The sequence below is a fragment of the Nasonia vitripennis genome, chromosome 2, assembly GCF_009193385.2.
Source record: "Nasonia vitripennis strain AsymCx chromosome 2, Nvit_psr_1.1, whole genome shotgun sequence".
Classification (NCBI taxonomy): domain Eukaryota; kingdom Metazoa; phylum Arthropoda; class Insecta; order Hymenoptera; family Pteromalidae; genus Nasonia; species Nasonia vitripennis.
This window is the reverse complement of record NC_045758.1, coordinates 8295499-8310000: the sequence shown is the minus strand read 5'-3', so window position 1 is coordinate 8310000 and position 14502 is coordinate 8295499. Positions and strand designations below refer to the sequence as shown.

General features: G+C 48.3%; 1 protein-coding gene and 1 long non-coding RNA gene across 2 annotated transcripts in view; one reads left to right on the top strand and one right to left on the bottom strand.

The window, feature by feature from the left end:
* The window catches only part of LOC100119453 (zwei Ig domain protein zig-8), a 236268-nt gene that overhangs the window by 58192 nt on the left and 163574 nt on the right, over positions 1–14502 (top strand). The window lies entirely within an intron of this gene.
* Positions 11843–13577, bottom strand: LOC103316394. Its single transcript, XR_512392.3, has 3 exons — positions 13371–13577; positions 13185–13289; positions 11843–12312 (listed from the first exon to the last, which is right to left on the bottom strand). It is a non-coding gene; the product is annotated as an uncharacterized LOC103316394 (long non-coding RNA).

Here is a 14502-nt window from a genome sequence, read left to right as displayed (position 1 = left end):
ATTCCAGTCATTCCCTCGCTTCCCCTTCCCGACACGCCGTAACAAAGGAAAATCGTGTGTTTATTCTCCTAAGAAACTCTCCTCGCTCTCGCTCACGGTGGAGAAATAACGTCGAGGAAAGAAGAGCGGGCCGAGCGACCGCAGTGTATAGAGCGTGGCGGCGAAATAAACCGTGAATCCACGTGGGAGCACGCGAACACACACACGGAGCGAGAAAAAAGCGCCGAAACAAGAAATGTGGCGCTCGATCGCCGGTGAAAATGGCAGCGATTTATAATTCCGCTATCTAATCCCTCCGAATTCCGCGCCAGTCCGTAGGGAGGAGAGAGAGAGAGAGAGAGAGAGAGAGAGAGAGAGAGAGAGAGAGAGAGAGAGTGCTGGGAACCGCTAGCGGCCTATCATATTGCATTCGACGCCGCTGCCGGAAGATGGACACGCAGGCATTTGTTGCTAAACAATAAATCTGCTCCGCCCTTATCGGACGCGCTCGGCCAGCACCTGCTCGCGCTTTCTCTCGCTCGTGCCTCCGGTCCGAATCATCGATAAAACGCCATTATTCCGCCTGCTTTTTGCCAGAGCGTCGAAAGCCGCGTTATTGTTTTTTTTTTGTTCTCTTCTCTCTTCCGCGTGTACGTGGGGGCGTGACGTCGTGTGCGTGTGTGTGTCTATGTAGCGCGCCGCTGTTGTGCGGTGGATCGGAGAGCTGCATAAATAATGATAATCGCGTCGTTTTATCAGCCGACCGCAGCGGCGGCCCGAGCAGTCTTGCAACGACGGAATGACCTTCGATGTGGGATGTGTAGTGGTAGTTAGGGAGAGTCGGGCTGTATATAGCCGAAGAGGGGAGGCGCGCGCAGAATTAACGAGTGTTAGTATTTTCCTGTCCCATTTGGGAGGAAAAAAATATTCGGCCTAGTTAAAAGGCTGCGGAAATAATTTGCTCGATTCCCGTTAAAAATGATGTTTGTTCACGAGCTGCTTGCTCACTCTCGGCTGTTATGCGTGTACTGCTGGCTTTTGATTGGTTGTCGCGGATCGAGTTTTACATCGGTTACACGCATGCTTCCACTTAATTAATTGTTTGATGTCCGGCTGTTTTTTGCGCGAACTCGTTTTTTCAACACAATGAGTGAGGGCTTTTGTTAGAACAATTTATTCTTGAAAAAACAACGCACTAATCGTCAGGTGTTAACCGTGTCTAGTTAGCGCGTCACGGATAAACAGCAGCGATGTAATTTAGCGCGCGGGTACGATAAACATATTAATTAAACGCGAATTTGCCGGCGTGTATCGCTGCAAACGAGATTAATCAAAGAATAATCAAATAAAGCCGAGGAAACAGAGCATACATACAGAGACGGAGAGAAAGAGAGAAAGCGCGGTGATATCCCTTGGCCGCCGCGGAACAGTATATAGTATACACAGCTCCCGACACGCGGATTATCGTGTCAAATCAGAATAGCCAATCTGTATCCGTCACGTGTCGACTATCTCATTTACGATATATATATATGGGGAAAACCCGACAGTGACAGAACGCGATGGAGACTGTCTCGCGGCAAAAATGTAAAAGCAGAAGCTGCAGAGCCGAGGCAAATTGATAAGCCAAAAAGAAACTGATCGTCGCGCTGCCACGTCCGAGAACAAAAGTAGGAGCAGGAAGTCGTAGCCCGAGTAAAAAGGAGAAGACACCTCGTCGTTGTGTCGTGCGGTCCACCAGCGGCGAGTCTTTTTGCTCGATCATATATCAGCGAGAAATAAAGTGTATAAGGAGCCGGCCGACGTCGACAACAGTATAGCAGCAGAGCATCAGGCTAACGAGAAAAGTATAACACAGGGAGAAGGAGGAGTGTAGAAGCTCTCTCTCTCTCTCTCTCTCTCTCTCTCTCTCTCTCTCTCTCTCTCTCTCTCTCTCTCTCCAACTTGCTCGCTCGCGCGGTTTGTCTGTCTATCCATTTCTTTCGGGTCCCTTCCCTTTGCCGATTCTACGTCGACCCATTTCTCCACGCTAGCGGAAACTAATATCCTTGTCAAGGAAGATAATATCTGTTTCCGCAAAGAGCGCGCGCTGCCGCTGCTGCTACGGCGACGAAACGCGCTTGCGCTTCGTTCCCTCTCTCAGCTCGGCGTCTGTCTCGTTCTTCTCTCGTTTCTCCGTGGCCGCGCTAACAAACACGAGATGGGCGAGAAACGACGTCTCGATATCGATGCTACTGCTGCTAGTGATTTGAATTCTTCGAGAAAATTGCTCGTTACCTTAATGAACGTCGCGCGCGGGCTCTTTGATAAATTGCGCCGCGATCATTCGTCGCGAGCTGATTGCGCAATCTTGTCCAGCCTTAATCCGAGCGATTATGTAAGCCGTTGATTAATCCCCATCAGCGCGATAGTCACGTGCGTAAAGCAGCAGCGCGGAGAGTAAATAATTGAGTGAGCTCGTGATTTTCAATGACTTTCAATTTTAACCGCGCGCATACGCGAATTTATGCATCAGCGCATACGAGCTTTTTCCTTGCCCCGCTTGGCCCGAGACCCTGCGACGTCCGATGGGAATGCATTTGTGTAATTGCGCGACATTACTCAGGCCTGGAATGTATAGGCGGAGATAGAGGAGATACGGAGAAACCGCGGGAATTTCGATTTGTCGCTACGTCCTCTATACGAAGCTACGCTGCACGAAAAAATCGAGCGCTTTGTACTCTTGATCGAGCAAACATCGCCAGAGAGAGGGAGTGAGAAAAAATTATCGGACTCGCGCGTCGCTGTCTCATAAACCAGTCGGCTGAAAGATGAGCCAGGTTATAGAGGCACTTTGAAACGGCTCCGCACTTCGAAGGATCAAAGAGTCATGATCTCCGATAAATTCGCGAGAGAGCACGAAAAGGAGGAGCTGTCTCGCTTGTTCATATCCGCGAGAGAGCTCTGGAAATTCCGACGCGTAAAAAGAGGCGCGTAATTAGCGAACTTTGCCGTCGACGACGATATATATATATATATATATAGTCGCTCTCTCCTCCTCCAGTTTGTTTCTTCTCACAGCCAACTCTCCGCCCGAGCAATGACACGAGCTTGCGAGCGCGGCAAAGAACAGCGCTCGGATTTCAATTTTACGGATATCTGATCTTCGATATATCGCCGCGCTCGCGGATGAAAATCCCGGACTGGAGCTCTCTCTCCCGGTGGGAATCGCGCGAGCAACTTTTCCTTAAGGCGTCGCGATGTCCAATCGCGCAAACCCCCCACGGGCAGCCAAACGACTTTCTGCAACTGCGATCGACCATTCCAGCCCCCCCCCCCCCTCCTTCTCAATAACTTTACGAGTGAGCGCCGGGGACAGCGAGAGCGAGGTCGCCTTTGAATTTCGCATAGGACAGCAGAGCGAGAGAGCGCAGGGGAGTGGAAATTTTCACGCCAAAGTCCAGAGAAAAGCGTTTGTGGCCTGATTGATTCATTCCGATTCGTCGCGGTCCAACTTCGCGCACAGCGAAGATCAAATCCTCCTTCGCCGCCGCGGCAGTTCGCTCGATCAAAGTAATCCAACTGGGCGTATACACGCGCGTCTCGACGTTTTCGCGTCGTGTGAACGAACCTCGTTGCAGCGTGACGCCGGCGGAGATTTTCCAACTCTTGCAAGCTCCGTACGTGTCTGTGTGTTTGGGACTGGGGCAGCTGCCGCCGCTGCTCCGGCCCGATGAAGATTTTATTTTTGTCGCGCTGCAGCAGCTGTACACGCCGCTACACACAGACTAGGCAGGAAATGTGGGTCGACTCTCGGAATCTGGAGCGCTCAAGTGTTTTTCTACGGCTGTTATGCATATCGTATGGAAATCTGGAGAGGATTCTCTCTCTCTCTCTCTCTCTCTGTCTCTCTCTCTCTCTCTCTCGGAGCTTGCACGGGCTACTTTGTATTGATAATACGCGAGCGCGAAAACTGTATCTCCATGTCCCCTTTCGGGGAACAAAGGCTTGAATTGCACATGTCCAATGCCGTACGTGTGCCCATCTATGAAATTAAAGCGCGTCTCTTTTTCCAGCAGAGAGAGAGTTTGAGGATCGACGGGATTAAAGGCGCGAGATTTGAATTTCGCTCGCTGCAGCGCGACAGCGATAACGTCCACTTTTCCAAAGCTCGAATCGTGCCTCGTCTGCATTATATTATCGCCGAACGGCAAATCTCCGTGGGAATCTTGAATATATCGCGTGTATCGCATTCCAAACGGCTCGGAGCTGCAGCTGCAGCGCTAGAATTTCGAATAGCAGAAATAGAAGCTGTTAGGGCTGCCGGATTAACGCTTAGAATTATCTATATACCCTGTCCGCTTTTGCATATACATTATTGTAATGTGCACGACAACAACAACGACGGTGTGATTATGTCATAAATACCAGTATACCGCGATAATTTTATATTCTATTATATACACGTACGTGCATCATGTCCGACATTAAATACACCTTGCGCGAGGGATGCGCATAACACACAAATACGCGGCGCTTTGATCATCAATCTCCTTATATAAGTCACTGGATGGATATGTGTTGTCTTTGGTGCTAAATGTGAAAGGATCCGGCTTTTGATGTTCGAAATACCAGATAATCCGTATCGGAGCCATTCGGAATATGATATCCCTCTGGGGACAGGCTCAAACGCGCGGGTCCTTGTCATCCACGGTATGGTCTTAGGCATCGGACACTGCTATGCCCCAGTGCTGCCGCTGCTGCTGCTGTGACAGTCCTCGATCAATCAATCAGTGCCTAAGCAGTTTCAAAATGTTCATGTTCCGACCTACATCCCGCCGTGCTCTACATTCGCCGCTCGCACCAAGATTATACTCTCTATTTTTCCATTTTATTATTGTAGATGGAAAATTTGGAATGAGCAGTTGCGCTATCGCTCCTTTTATAACAGCAGTTTAAAATTTTCAAACTTGACGGCATATCTCTCCCCACGGTGCGAGATAGAGAGCGATACCGCGGAGAGATACATAATCTTGAGTACCGCATCATGAAATACTGCGGAAATAACTTTTGTCACCGTCGCCGCGCCGGCGATAACTTGCTGCCGCTGCCGCGCGACAATAAAATGCCATTCGTTACCTATTGCTTTCGCTTTGATGGCGTTGCGCTATACGCGCGCGCGCGCGCGCGCTCGTGTGTGTGTGTGTGTGTATACGACATATAAAAGTTATACTTCGAGCTGATGCGCGATATGAAGTAGAAAAATACCCGAAAACAATGAAGCGGGAATTGGCGAATGTCTTTCTCGTCATCGAGGCACACCCACGCACAATGTCCGATTGATTTCCATTATTAATTTCGCTCGATAAGCAGCTTATACGAGTCCCGGGCGACGACTTCCTTCAGGCCTCGGAACGTCAATACTATAGCGCGTAATAAAGCTGCTCAACGGCCGCGCTCAGCAGATATATTCGATGTATATACCTTTGATCTTAATCGCTGTTCCAGAAAGCGCAAACAATCTACTTATACGGTGTTCCCGTACCCCGCGCCCAGCTCGTGCATCTACGGCATGTTAAGCTCGATGCTTCGCTTTTGACGTATGTTCTGTTGCTGTTTCGCGCTAGAGAGAGGGTATCGACGTGATTTGTGTCGCTGGGACATACGCACGCTTCTCTTTTTCGCGAATCCATTCATTTTGTTATCCACTTACGAGGATGAGCTTGCTTTTTGCGAAATCTTGACAATACTCTTATGGCTTCGAAGTGAATTTTGTGGATGTTCGAGGAGCTTAATTGGTATATATAATATAATTCGTTTATGACGTATTCGAAGTAGATCGCACTTTGATAAATAGACGTCTAATTTCGAGCTTGTCCTGAATCTCATTCTCGATCGTGTCCAGTTATAAACAGTGCAGCCGTGTCTATAGTCTTCGACAAAAATAATAGCATCGTTTCTGTACTCCTTCATAATTGCATAAGAAATTTATCGTTGCTATATTTATTTCGGGAATTCTTCACTTTCAAGAGACGTCTCCGCACCTCTCTGAATTACGTATGAGTAGCAGACGGTGACGTCAGCGAAAACACAACGAGATCAGCTTTAATTCCAGAATCGCGTTGTATTCAAGCGGATCGTCCACACAAAACAAATCCATTTCCATGAAAATCGAAAACTCCAGCGCACGCAAAATAGATTCAACCCCCGTCTGGCCGGAGATAAAAAATGGTTTCCTTTCAGAAGCAGAAATTAAAAAACCTCCCACTCGCTCTCTTCAGCAGGCCTCCATCCAATATCTCAGCCACCCCCGAACAACAAGACACACAGCATCAGCTCACGTATCCGCAATATCGAAGGCGCAGCTCGCCTCGAATCCTTCATCATCCGAAAGTCGCGGAGCAGCGCGTCGACCCTTGGCAAGATGAAAATTCGCGGTCCGTGCCTCGCATCAGCACGCGTCGTTCCTCGTACATTTTCATATCGATCTGCCTAGCTAAGACAAAACCTAGGAGGCCAGCGACACCAAGAGAAAGAGAGACAGAGGCCGGTGCACCTGCACGAGGCACGAGCAGCGTGGAGGGAAGAAAAAAACGAGCAGAGCACGTGCCGAAGAAGCCCTTAGACACCGGAGCAAAGCCCGCTGCAGTAGCTGCTGCTACTGCTCGCTACGCGGACAAGGAATCCGCCGGGCTTTGCGGAGTACAATCACGAGAAACGAATCATTTTTGGCCGATCTCCAGGCTGCGCAGCTCCTTTTTCTCTCTCTGCGACACACGTCGCCAACCTCGGAGGCCGTCTCGAGGGCTACTCTCGGCTATGTCTACGTATACATGCACGGAGAGACACGTATCTAGCACGGGACTAGAGTATTAAGCCGCGACTGCCAGGGCTCGAGATAGAAAAAAGGACTAGCTGCGCTACTGGTCTTGTTTCACTGATAAACCCTTAATTAGGATTCGCCTTATCGCCGCCGCCGCTGACGTAATGCGCGCTTGACTTTTTTGCGCGCGGAGAGAGAGAGAGAGAGAGAGAGAGAGAGAGAGAGAGAGAGAGAGAGAGAGAGAGAGAACCGGTCGAGAGGCGCGCGCATGTGAGCTGCCGCGCGATAGTGCCAGTCGCGGCCCCGGACAAGCGGGCTTAAACGAGGATTTTGCATATTTTCGGAGGGAGGGAGGAGGAGATTGCGCTCAGCTCGACGCGAGAGCTGAAAAATAATTATTACGCGACGAGAGTTTTACGGATATGGCGCAATGATGACGGGATTTCCGCGACTTTTTTTGTCTTTTTTGCTACTATTCTCTTGACTGCTGGGCTTGGATTTTTATTTCGTTAATTGGTAGAGGGTATAACGAGGAGAGCGCTGACAGCGCAGCTTGTTGATTACGGCCGCTATTGCCGTTTGAATTTTGAATAATCCTCGCGATGAAACGTTCGAGTAGGTTATTTCTTATTCTCCGCTTCCAAGTTCGCTCTTCTGAAAGAGTATTGAGCTTGAAGTGATCGAATTGTGCAGATTCATCTCTATCGCTAATTCGTTACTAGTTTTCAAGCGCATAAAACAGTAGCCATTAGCCTGATCGGTCATTTTCCATCTTTTAGAGATACTTGTACACTTTGCTCGGATATAAGATTCTGAAAAAATTAAGCTGCACTGATTACACTTCGCGATATCCTATATACTACGCTCTGAAAAGTAGAATTCTTCACCGTGCGATATTAGATTAGTCGAATATTATTTTTGATTCTATGACGAGCTCTAAAAATCCGTCTGAAAAATTCATCCAGAAATTGAAAAGCTCGAGCTCCGCTCGCGGAATTGAAACTTCATACCTGCTTTATCATACGATCTGACTTTTCGCGGTCTGCTGTCCGATTAGCTCTTTCTCCGCAGCAGCTCCTCGAAAAATCTCATGAATAAGAAAAACGTAAGACATAAAAAGTATTAAAATCTAAATACGAAGCAGCCGCTTCGCCGAGCCGTAAATGGACTCTCTCTCTCTCTCTCTCTCTCTCTCTCTCTCTCTCTCTCTCTCTCTCTCTCACTCTCTCTCTCTTCGAGCTGCCGCGAGTCTTTGCTCTCGGGCTTCAAAGCAAGGATTCCGCACGACTCGGAACACGAGTTATTACGCGAAATTAAGATTCACGAGTTGCCAGGGTGTATTTCTTATCCCGATGAAATCTCGTCTTCGCGCTGCTCCGGGAAATTAAAAGTACTAGGACGCGAGTGCGCAGGCAGGGCGAAAAACGCACGAAAGAATTTCTGCTATTTTAATCAACGAAATCCATTAAAGTACGCGCGACGACGAGAAGAACGACGTCGGCGACTTCGGCAAATTGGGTTTCGCCTTTCCGACGACGACGGCTAGCGTGGCTGCTGATGTCGACCGACGTGCATAGCGCCAACTTCTCAAAGACGTTATACGCGATGAACAAAAATTCTATTACTGGATTGACTGCAGAGCGCAGGCCAGGCTGCTCTGCGCTGAATGAATTCCTCCTTTTGTCCTTGAGACTCGCGAGGAGATAGGGAGCTCCTATTTTCTTTCTCAAAAGAAACGACCGTGTGGGCGTGTATACGGCGATGACCTTTGTGTATTTGCGACTAAAAGAAGATGAAGAAGGCATTAGCCTCGCTAATTTTCTACGACGGAGCGTGTAGTGTTCCTTTCTTCTTCTTCTTTCAATAAAATTTTGATATGTTTGAATCGCATCTCTCATCAAAGTTCGAGTTTCACACTACTTTAGCTGAGAGAGAGAGAGAGAGAGAGAGAGAGAGAGAGAGAGAGAGGAGCTGCAAAGAGTGAAAGAGATTACTCTCTTCATCGAAGTTACGCTGCTCGCCTTTTCGCCCGTAAGTTTTCTTTGTGTTTTGTGTGTGCCTTGAGAACAACAAGCTCAAGTTGGGGCCGCGCGATCGATAAATCGAAGCGCTTTCTCTTGTTCCCTTTCACCCCTGTATACAGACCAACTCTCTAATTATAGCTACGCCGCTGCGCTGATATAGTGCGAAAAGCTCGATGATGAATTTATCTCAGTTTTCAATTAAAAATATCCCGTTACACTCTCGAAATCCAAGTTTTTCATAGCGATTAACTTTGCATTGTAGTCCGTGTACAGCAGCGATATACCTCTCCGCTTCACATAGATCCTCTCGGCTGGCAGGTAAATTGAGCGCGATTACATCCTTCCGACTTCGGAGTAGGCGCAGCAGTAGCAGCCGATGAGTTCGAGGAGACGGAAAAGTTTCTCTATGACCGTTTGCTCGTCCCTCCACCCGAGACTCGTCCGGCCTGTCTAAAAATTGCACTTTCCATTTTTCTCCCCCTTCCGAACACGTCCAAATGCAAAGCTTATACGCGCGGCTCTTCTCTCTGTACGAGGCAATGTAAAGAGACATTCCTTCGCGGATGTACGAGGGTACATACTCGAGAGATACGTCTTCTTTTTGTACCCCTCCCACTCGGCGCCGATCTTATCGAATTTTTCGCCGAAAAGTTCGCTCGTGTTCGCTACGAACCTATATACATCGGTCTCCTCGTCGCGGCGCGCGTAAAAAGTAAGGGATCGCGAGTTTGTAAGAGTCGTTCCGGCAGCCGCTACGCCGTGTGTCCTCTCTCTCTCTCTCTCTCTCTCTCTCTCTCTCTCTCTCTCTCTCTCTCTCTCTCTCTCTCTTTTCTCTTTTTCTCTCCCATCGCGGCGGATGGTGTGTAACGAGAAATCTCGATCTTTAATGGCCGATGTCGGGGGGAAAGCAGTAGTAGCACCGTGAAGACTTCGATGAGCCTGAAAATGTATTTTCTATTTCACAGATAAGGGCCTCTCTTTGGGGGCTGTATCCGCAGATTGCACGACTGTGCCACTTTTTTTCGCGTCTGACGACGGATCCGGAGAGGCTATCATTGCGCGGAATCACTCGTTCAACCATATCGTTACGCTTTGATGAGGCTAATGCATTCGGGTATAAAACTACGACGCAACGTGTAATCCGGGCAACGTATAACCTCATGAAGAATTCACAAACAGCCGTCGGCGCACTAATGGCCGCTCAAAAACGTAATCAATATTAAGCGCTCGGCTGTGCATTATATCTCGCGAGGATGCATCAAATTTTCATAGAATAGTGCGCGTGCATGTATCAGCGGTCCCGCCTAGCTTTCGTCGAATTGCAGCACGTTACCGTGCTATGTACGCGATAGGTATCGCGTGCGAAAAACTCGCCTGCGTCAGCGTTTTCGAACAGCTGATCCACTGCTATGTACACATACCTCTGCGCGTTTGGAAATCTAACGAGATTCGATATTCCGTAGATAAGCGTATAAACACTTGAAAATACAACGTATTATAAAGTCATAAATACCGCGAATTCGGCTCGATAAAAGATGCATCGTTAAGAAATCCCGTGATGTATACATATATGGAGAGAGCAGAGCACGGCTGGCTGTGCGCGCGCGAAAGTGCCGACTTAATCGCTCGAGGCGCGCAGGAGAGTTTGCAAATTGCGCGCAGTCAGTCGTATATACATGCGTTGCCGTGTTTATGTTATACGGATCCTCGTTAAATTCTGCGATGAATCTACATGCAAATTAAAAATAGAATGTATTAGATCGCGATTATAATGCCCTGAGCGCGAATCAATCGCTCCGCTGATTGAAGAGACGAGAGGCTATTTACCGCAGCTATTTCTGCTGTCGCTTATTGCGAATAAGACTGAATCAATGCAGTTCCGGCTGTCACTCCAGAGCTATTACTGAAACAAACGGCCTTGAATCTCGAACGTGGTTCTATCGATGTATCGCAGCAACTAATTACAAACTTATTATACGCGTATCAACGTGATGGCACTCGACACGAAAATTGAAATCGCAATGTGCGTGGGAGCAGTCCTCGCCTGTATAAACTAGAAAACCGATTGTGACGCCCGCTCTATACACGCCGACGTGTAAATTATCCTCGATTGACACTTGAAATTCAATCAACTAAATTTAGTCGCCTCGCGCGCCCTGCTCTTGATCGACTGACGCTCGAATCCAATCAATACACACCACGGCCGCAGCTCATTTAGATCCGAATCTACAGGCTTCTTAATTTCCACCTGCGAATTTAACGCAGCGAGTTATATTCACGTCTCGTGGAAATAATCTATACGCGTCCGATTCTCCCGTGCGTACGCAAAAATTAATCCGTCCTCGACTGCGTAAGCAAAAATTCGCTCCCTTTCCCGTATATATTTGTATAAAGCGACGCGCGAGGAGCCGGACGTAAAACGCGCGCTGGGGCTTTTTTAGTTTTTCGCATCGAAGCAGCTGCGCGGCGCCGGTTATTTCGCAATTTTATCGGGGCCAGCGGTGCCTCTGTTTTCTCCGGGCTCTGCTGCCGCTGCTATATGCAATATCGAGAGAGGGTGAGGTAAAGGGGGAGGAAAAAAGTCCACGCGCTCAGCCGCGATGGATCGGAAAAAAGCCGAGAGCCGAAGAAAAAAGATAAACACGCGCTGCTCACCAGATAGAACTGGACGAGGAAGCTGGCGACATCCGTACGCGAGAAAAAAGTTAAGGCCGGTAACGGTGTATAAGGGACAGGAGCTGGAAAGGGAATCGTCGGAAAATAGCCTCATCGGAAAAGCAATTGTTCGAATTAAATGTGCTGGCAGCACCTTTTTCCAACGACGCGCGGATGTACTCGGAATTCTAGACTTCTGTGCATCTTTTACCGATTTCCCATCGCGCGGTATTAAATTTGTTCGAATCATTCGAATTGATGCTTATGATTTTTTTTGCTGCTGATAATTCAGAGAAAATTGCAGCGTTTTTTTGTTTATTAAAAAGTGAAAGAGTACGGACTTTGGTGCGTAGCGAGTATTTTACAGATTTATGACGTTTGGGATGAAAATTTATTACACAATAAAAACGTGAAGCGTATAAATTTGAACATTTTCTAGCTACGTCGTTGAACTCTTCGTTACACATCTCGTTCCGCGCCATGGTTCCGTCGTTATCTTGTTTTATCAAAAATACACCGCTGCAGTCGTATCAACATTTTCCTCGAAATTCGCGTCTCTTGCAAATTCCAAAAGACACTTCCACAAGCGCATACGACGGTAGTTTATGCAAATTTGAGACAAGCATTGACATAAATTTGCGTAGCACGCTTCATCTAAGCACCACGGCGCATTACATCGAAAGGGAGAAGCTTATGTTACAATACATATTTATGCAATCCTCAAAGTGCCATCCTGTGAAAAATCTTCAATTTTGCAAAAATGCAAAAAGCCCACGCGGTCTTGAGACAAAGATCGCCGTCAATTATTCCAACGCACACCAGATAATGATGTCATACACGTCGAGATTCAACCTGCAGAGAACGACGAAATCTTCATCGCCCAGTTTGACGAGACAGCCCGAGCGAATAATACAATCCCGCGAAACATTAGCCCCGACGATTTTAACGTAATTACACTCCGCGGTGCCGCCGGCATATCTTAAACATTTCATGCACAAGCGCTCTCGTTTCTCCCGTAACGTCCCTGCGCGTAATACATTTCTTTAATTAAGTACACCGCGCGTCCTTATGATTACGTCGCAGTAATTTTAAATGCAATATCCCACGCGCTCGGAATTTTAATCCGGCACTTCATTTCTCTCGCGGCCAAGAAGAAAAACCTCAACGGCGCACGAGCCGCCGGGAGAGAAAAGAGCAGCAGTGCAACACCTTCAGAGCCCGCTAGAGCGTGGGCTAACATTAAAAGCCGCACGGCTGCTGCGGAAGAACAAGAGGGAGAGAAAAGAACGCGATGAATTCATCCGCGATCGCGGGCAAATACAAAAAGTGTGCGCGGAGAGCGCACGATTTTAATTGTGCGGGTAGAGAAAGCCGCCGCCGAGACGGAACTTCTTGGGTCAACTCGAGAGAAAGCGATTTGACTTTCAAACTAGACGAAATCACCGCTGATTAGCGCCTCTGTCGGCCTGCCCACGCAGCCGCCTCATTACGACGCGGCTGCATTATTACGCGAGGAACGCGCTGATTGCGTTACACGCAGCGTTTTCTCTCCTTCTTTTTTCTCATCTCCCGCCGCCTCGATTCCGCGCGCGTTATTTTTCCTTCCTCTTTAGAGAGTCTCGTCTCTCGCGCGCGACGCCTCTCGCCACTCTTGTTGCCGGTGTCGCTCTGTTACTTTCCAAGTTCCTTCCCCCTCGCCGACTACCGGGTTGACCTCGACTAACCTACTTTCCGCCGGGCCGCGCGCGCACCTCTTTTACACACACACACTGTTGTAGCGCCTGGAGCGGCCGATGACTCTGTCGCCGTCGTCGCTGCTAATACTACTGCTGCAGCAAAAGGAGGAGAGACGAGCCGAGTAAGCGCTCGCGAGCGAGTGTAACAGAAAGAAGGTTAATTGATCGGATTACCAAGCGTGTGGCGCCTCTGGAATTTTCATCCCTTTTCTCTTTTTTACGCGGTGGCTCGCGACGTCTTTGCGCTCTTATTCTTTGCTCGTACACCTATACACCAGCCCCGCGCTACATATTCTACACGGCGTTACGTAAGCTTCTTCCCGCTAACTTCATCCATCTCGCTCGCGTGTGACTCGCTTAAAGTCGGCCTACAGTGACGACGCGGCGCTTTTTGTTCTGCGGCCCCGCGTGTAAAACCTTATCGCGCTTCGCGCTCTTGCAAATTCTTTTTCCTTCTCTCCGTGAGCTGCGTGCGAATTCTAGCGCGCGCGACCTTTACGTTCTATTTTTTTGAAAAAGCCCAGCTCGCGGTCTTCTTTTTGTCATATCTTTCTCGGCGAAGAGAGAGCCGGTAGTCGTCGTCGAGGAGATAAAAACGGCCTGCTGGAGACAGCGAAATTTTTTGGCTACTCATTTTCCGCTGACTCGGCTTTGCAGCAGCAGCCACGACGATGACTATGAGCTTAGATCAGCCAAAATGTTTTGCTAATGAGAGTAGCTGCGCGATATCACGCGGATATTGACTCTATTTTTCCTCAGCGACGCAGTTATATTCGTTTATCGGAATCGGAGCTATAATGTGCGCGGAGGAAACGATTGCATTGTTTTGTTCTCATCAGCAGTGAATTCAGCCTCGTAAATAAATGGGATTCGAATGCTGAATATTCCCGCGCGCTTGATTTTCTTCATTTTCTCAACGCCGCGAGTGGCTCGTAACTCGTCGACGCCTTTTATCTGGATTCGTTCTTTATTATTCCGATATTTCAAGAACGTTTAGGAACGGTCTATATCGCGCCGGAGGCAGAGAGTGTCCTCTTTAATTCCTTTAATGGCTCGTGCTGCCGATACCAGCTGTTTTATTACGGGACGATCCGAATAGCGTTGCGATTGCGGATAATCAAAAGAGGAGCTTTTCCGGCTCGTCGATAACTTTGGATATACGTTGCGCTCTGCTGGTATTAGCTATATATGTGCGAGAGATATTTGTAATTCGGATACGTATATCTATCTATATATATATAAGGTAAACAATCCGTTCGCGTGTCGTATTTGCCGAAATAACGTTACATCGAAAATCCGAACGACT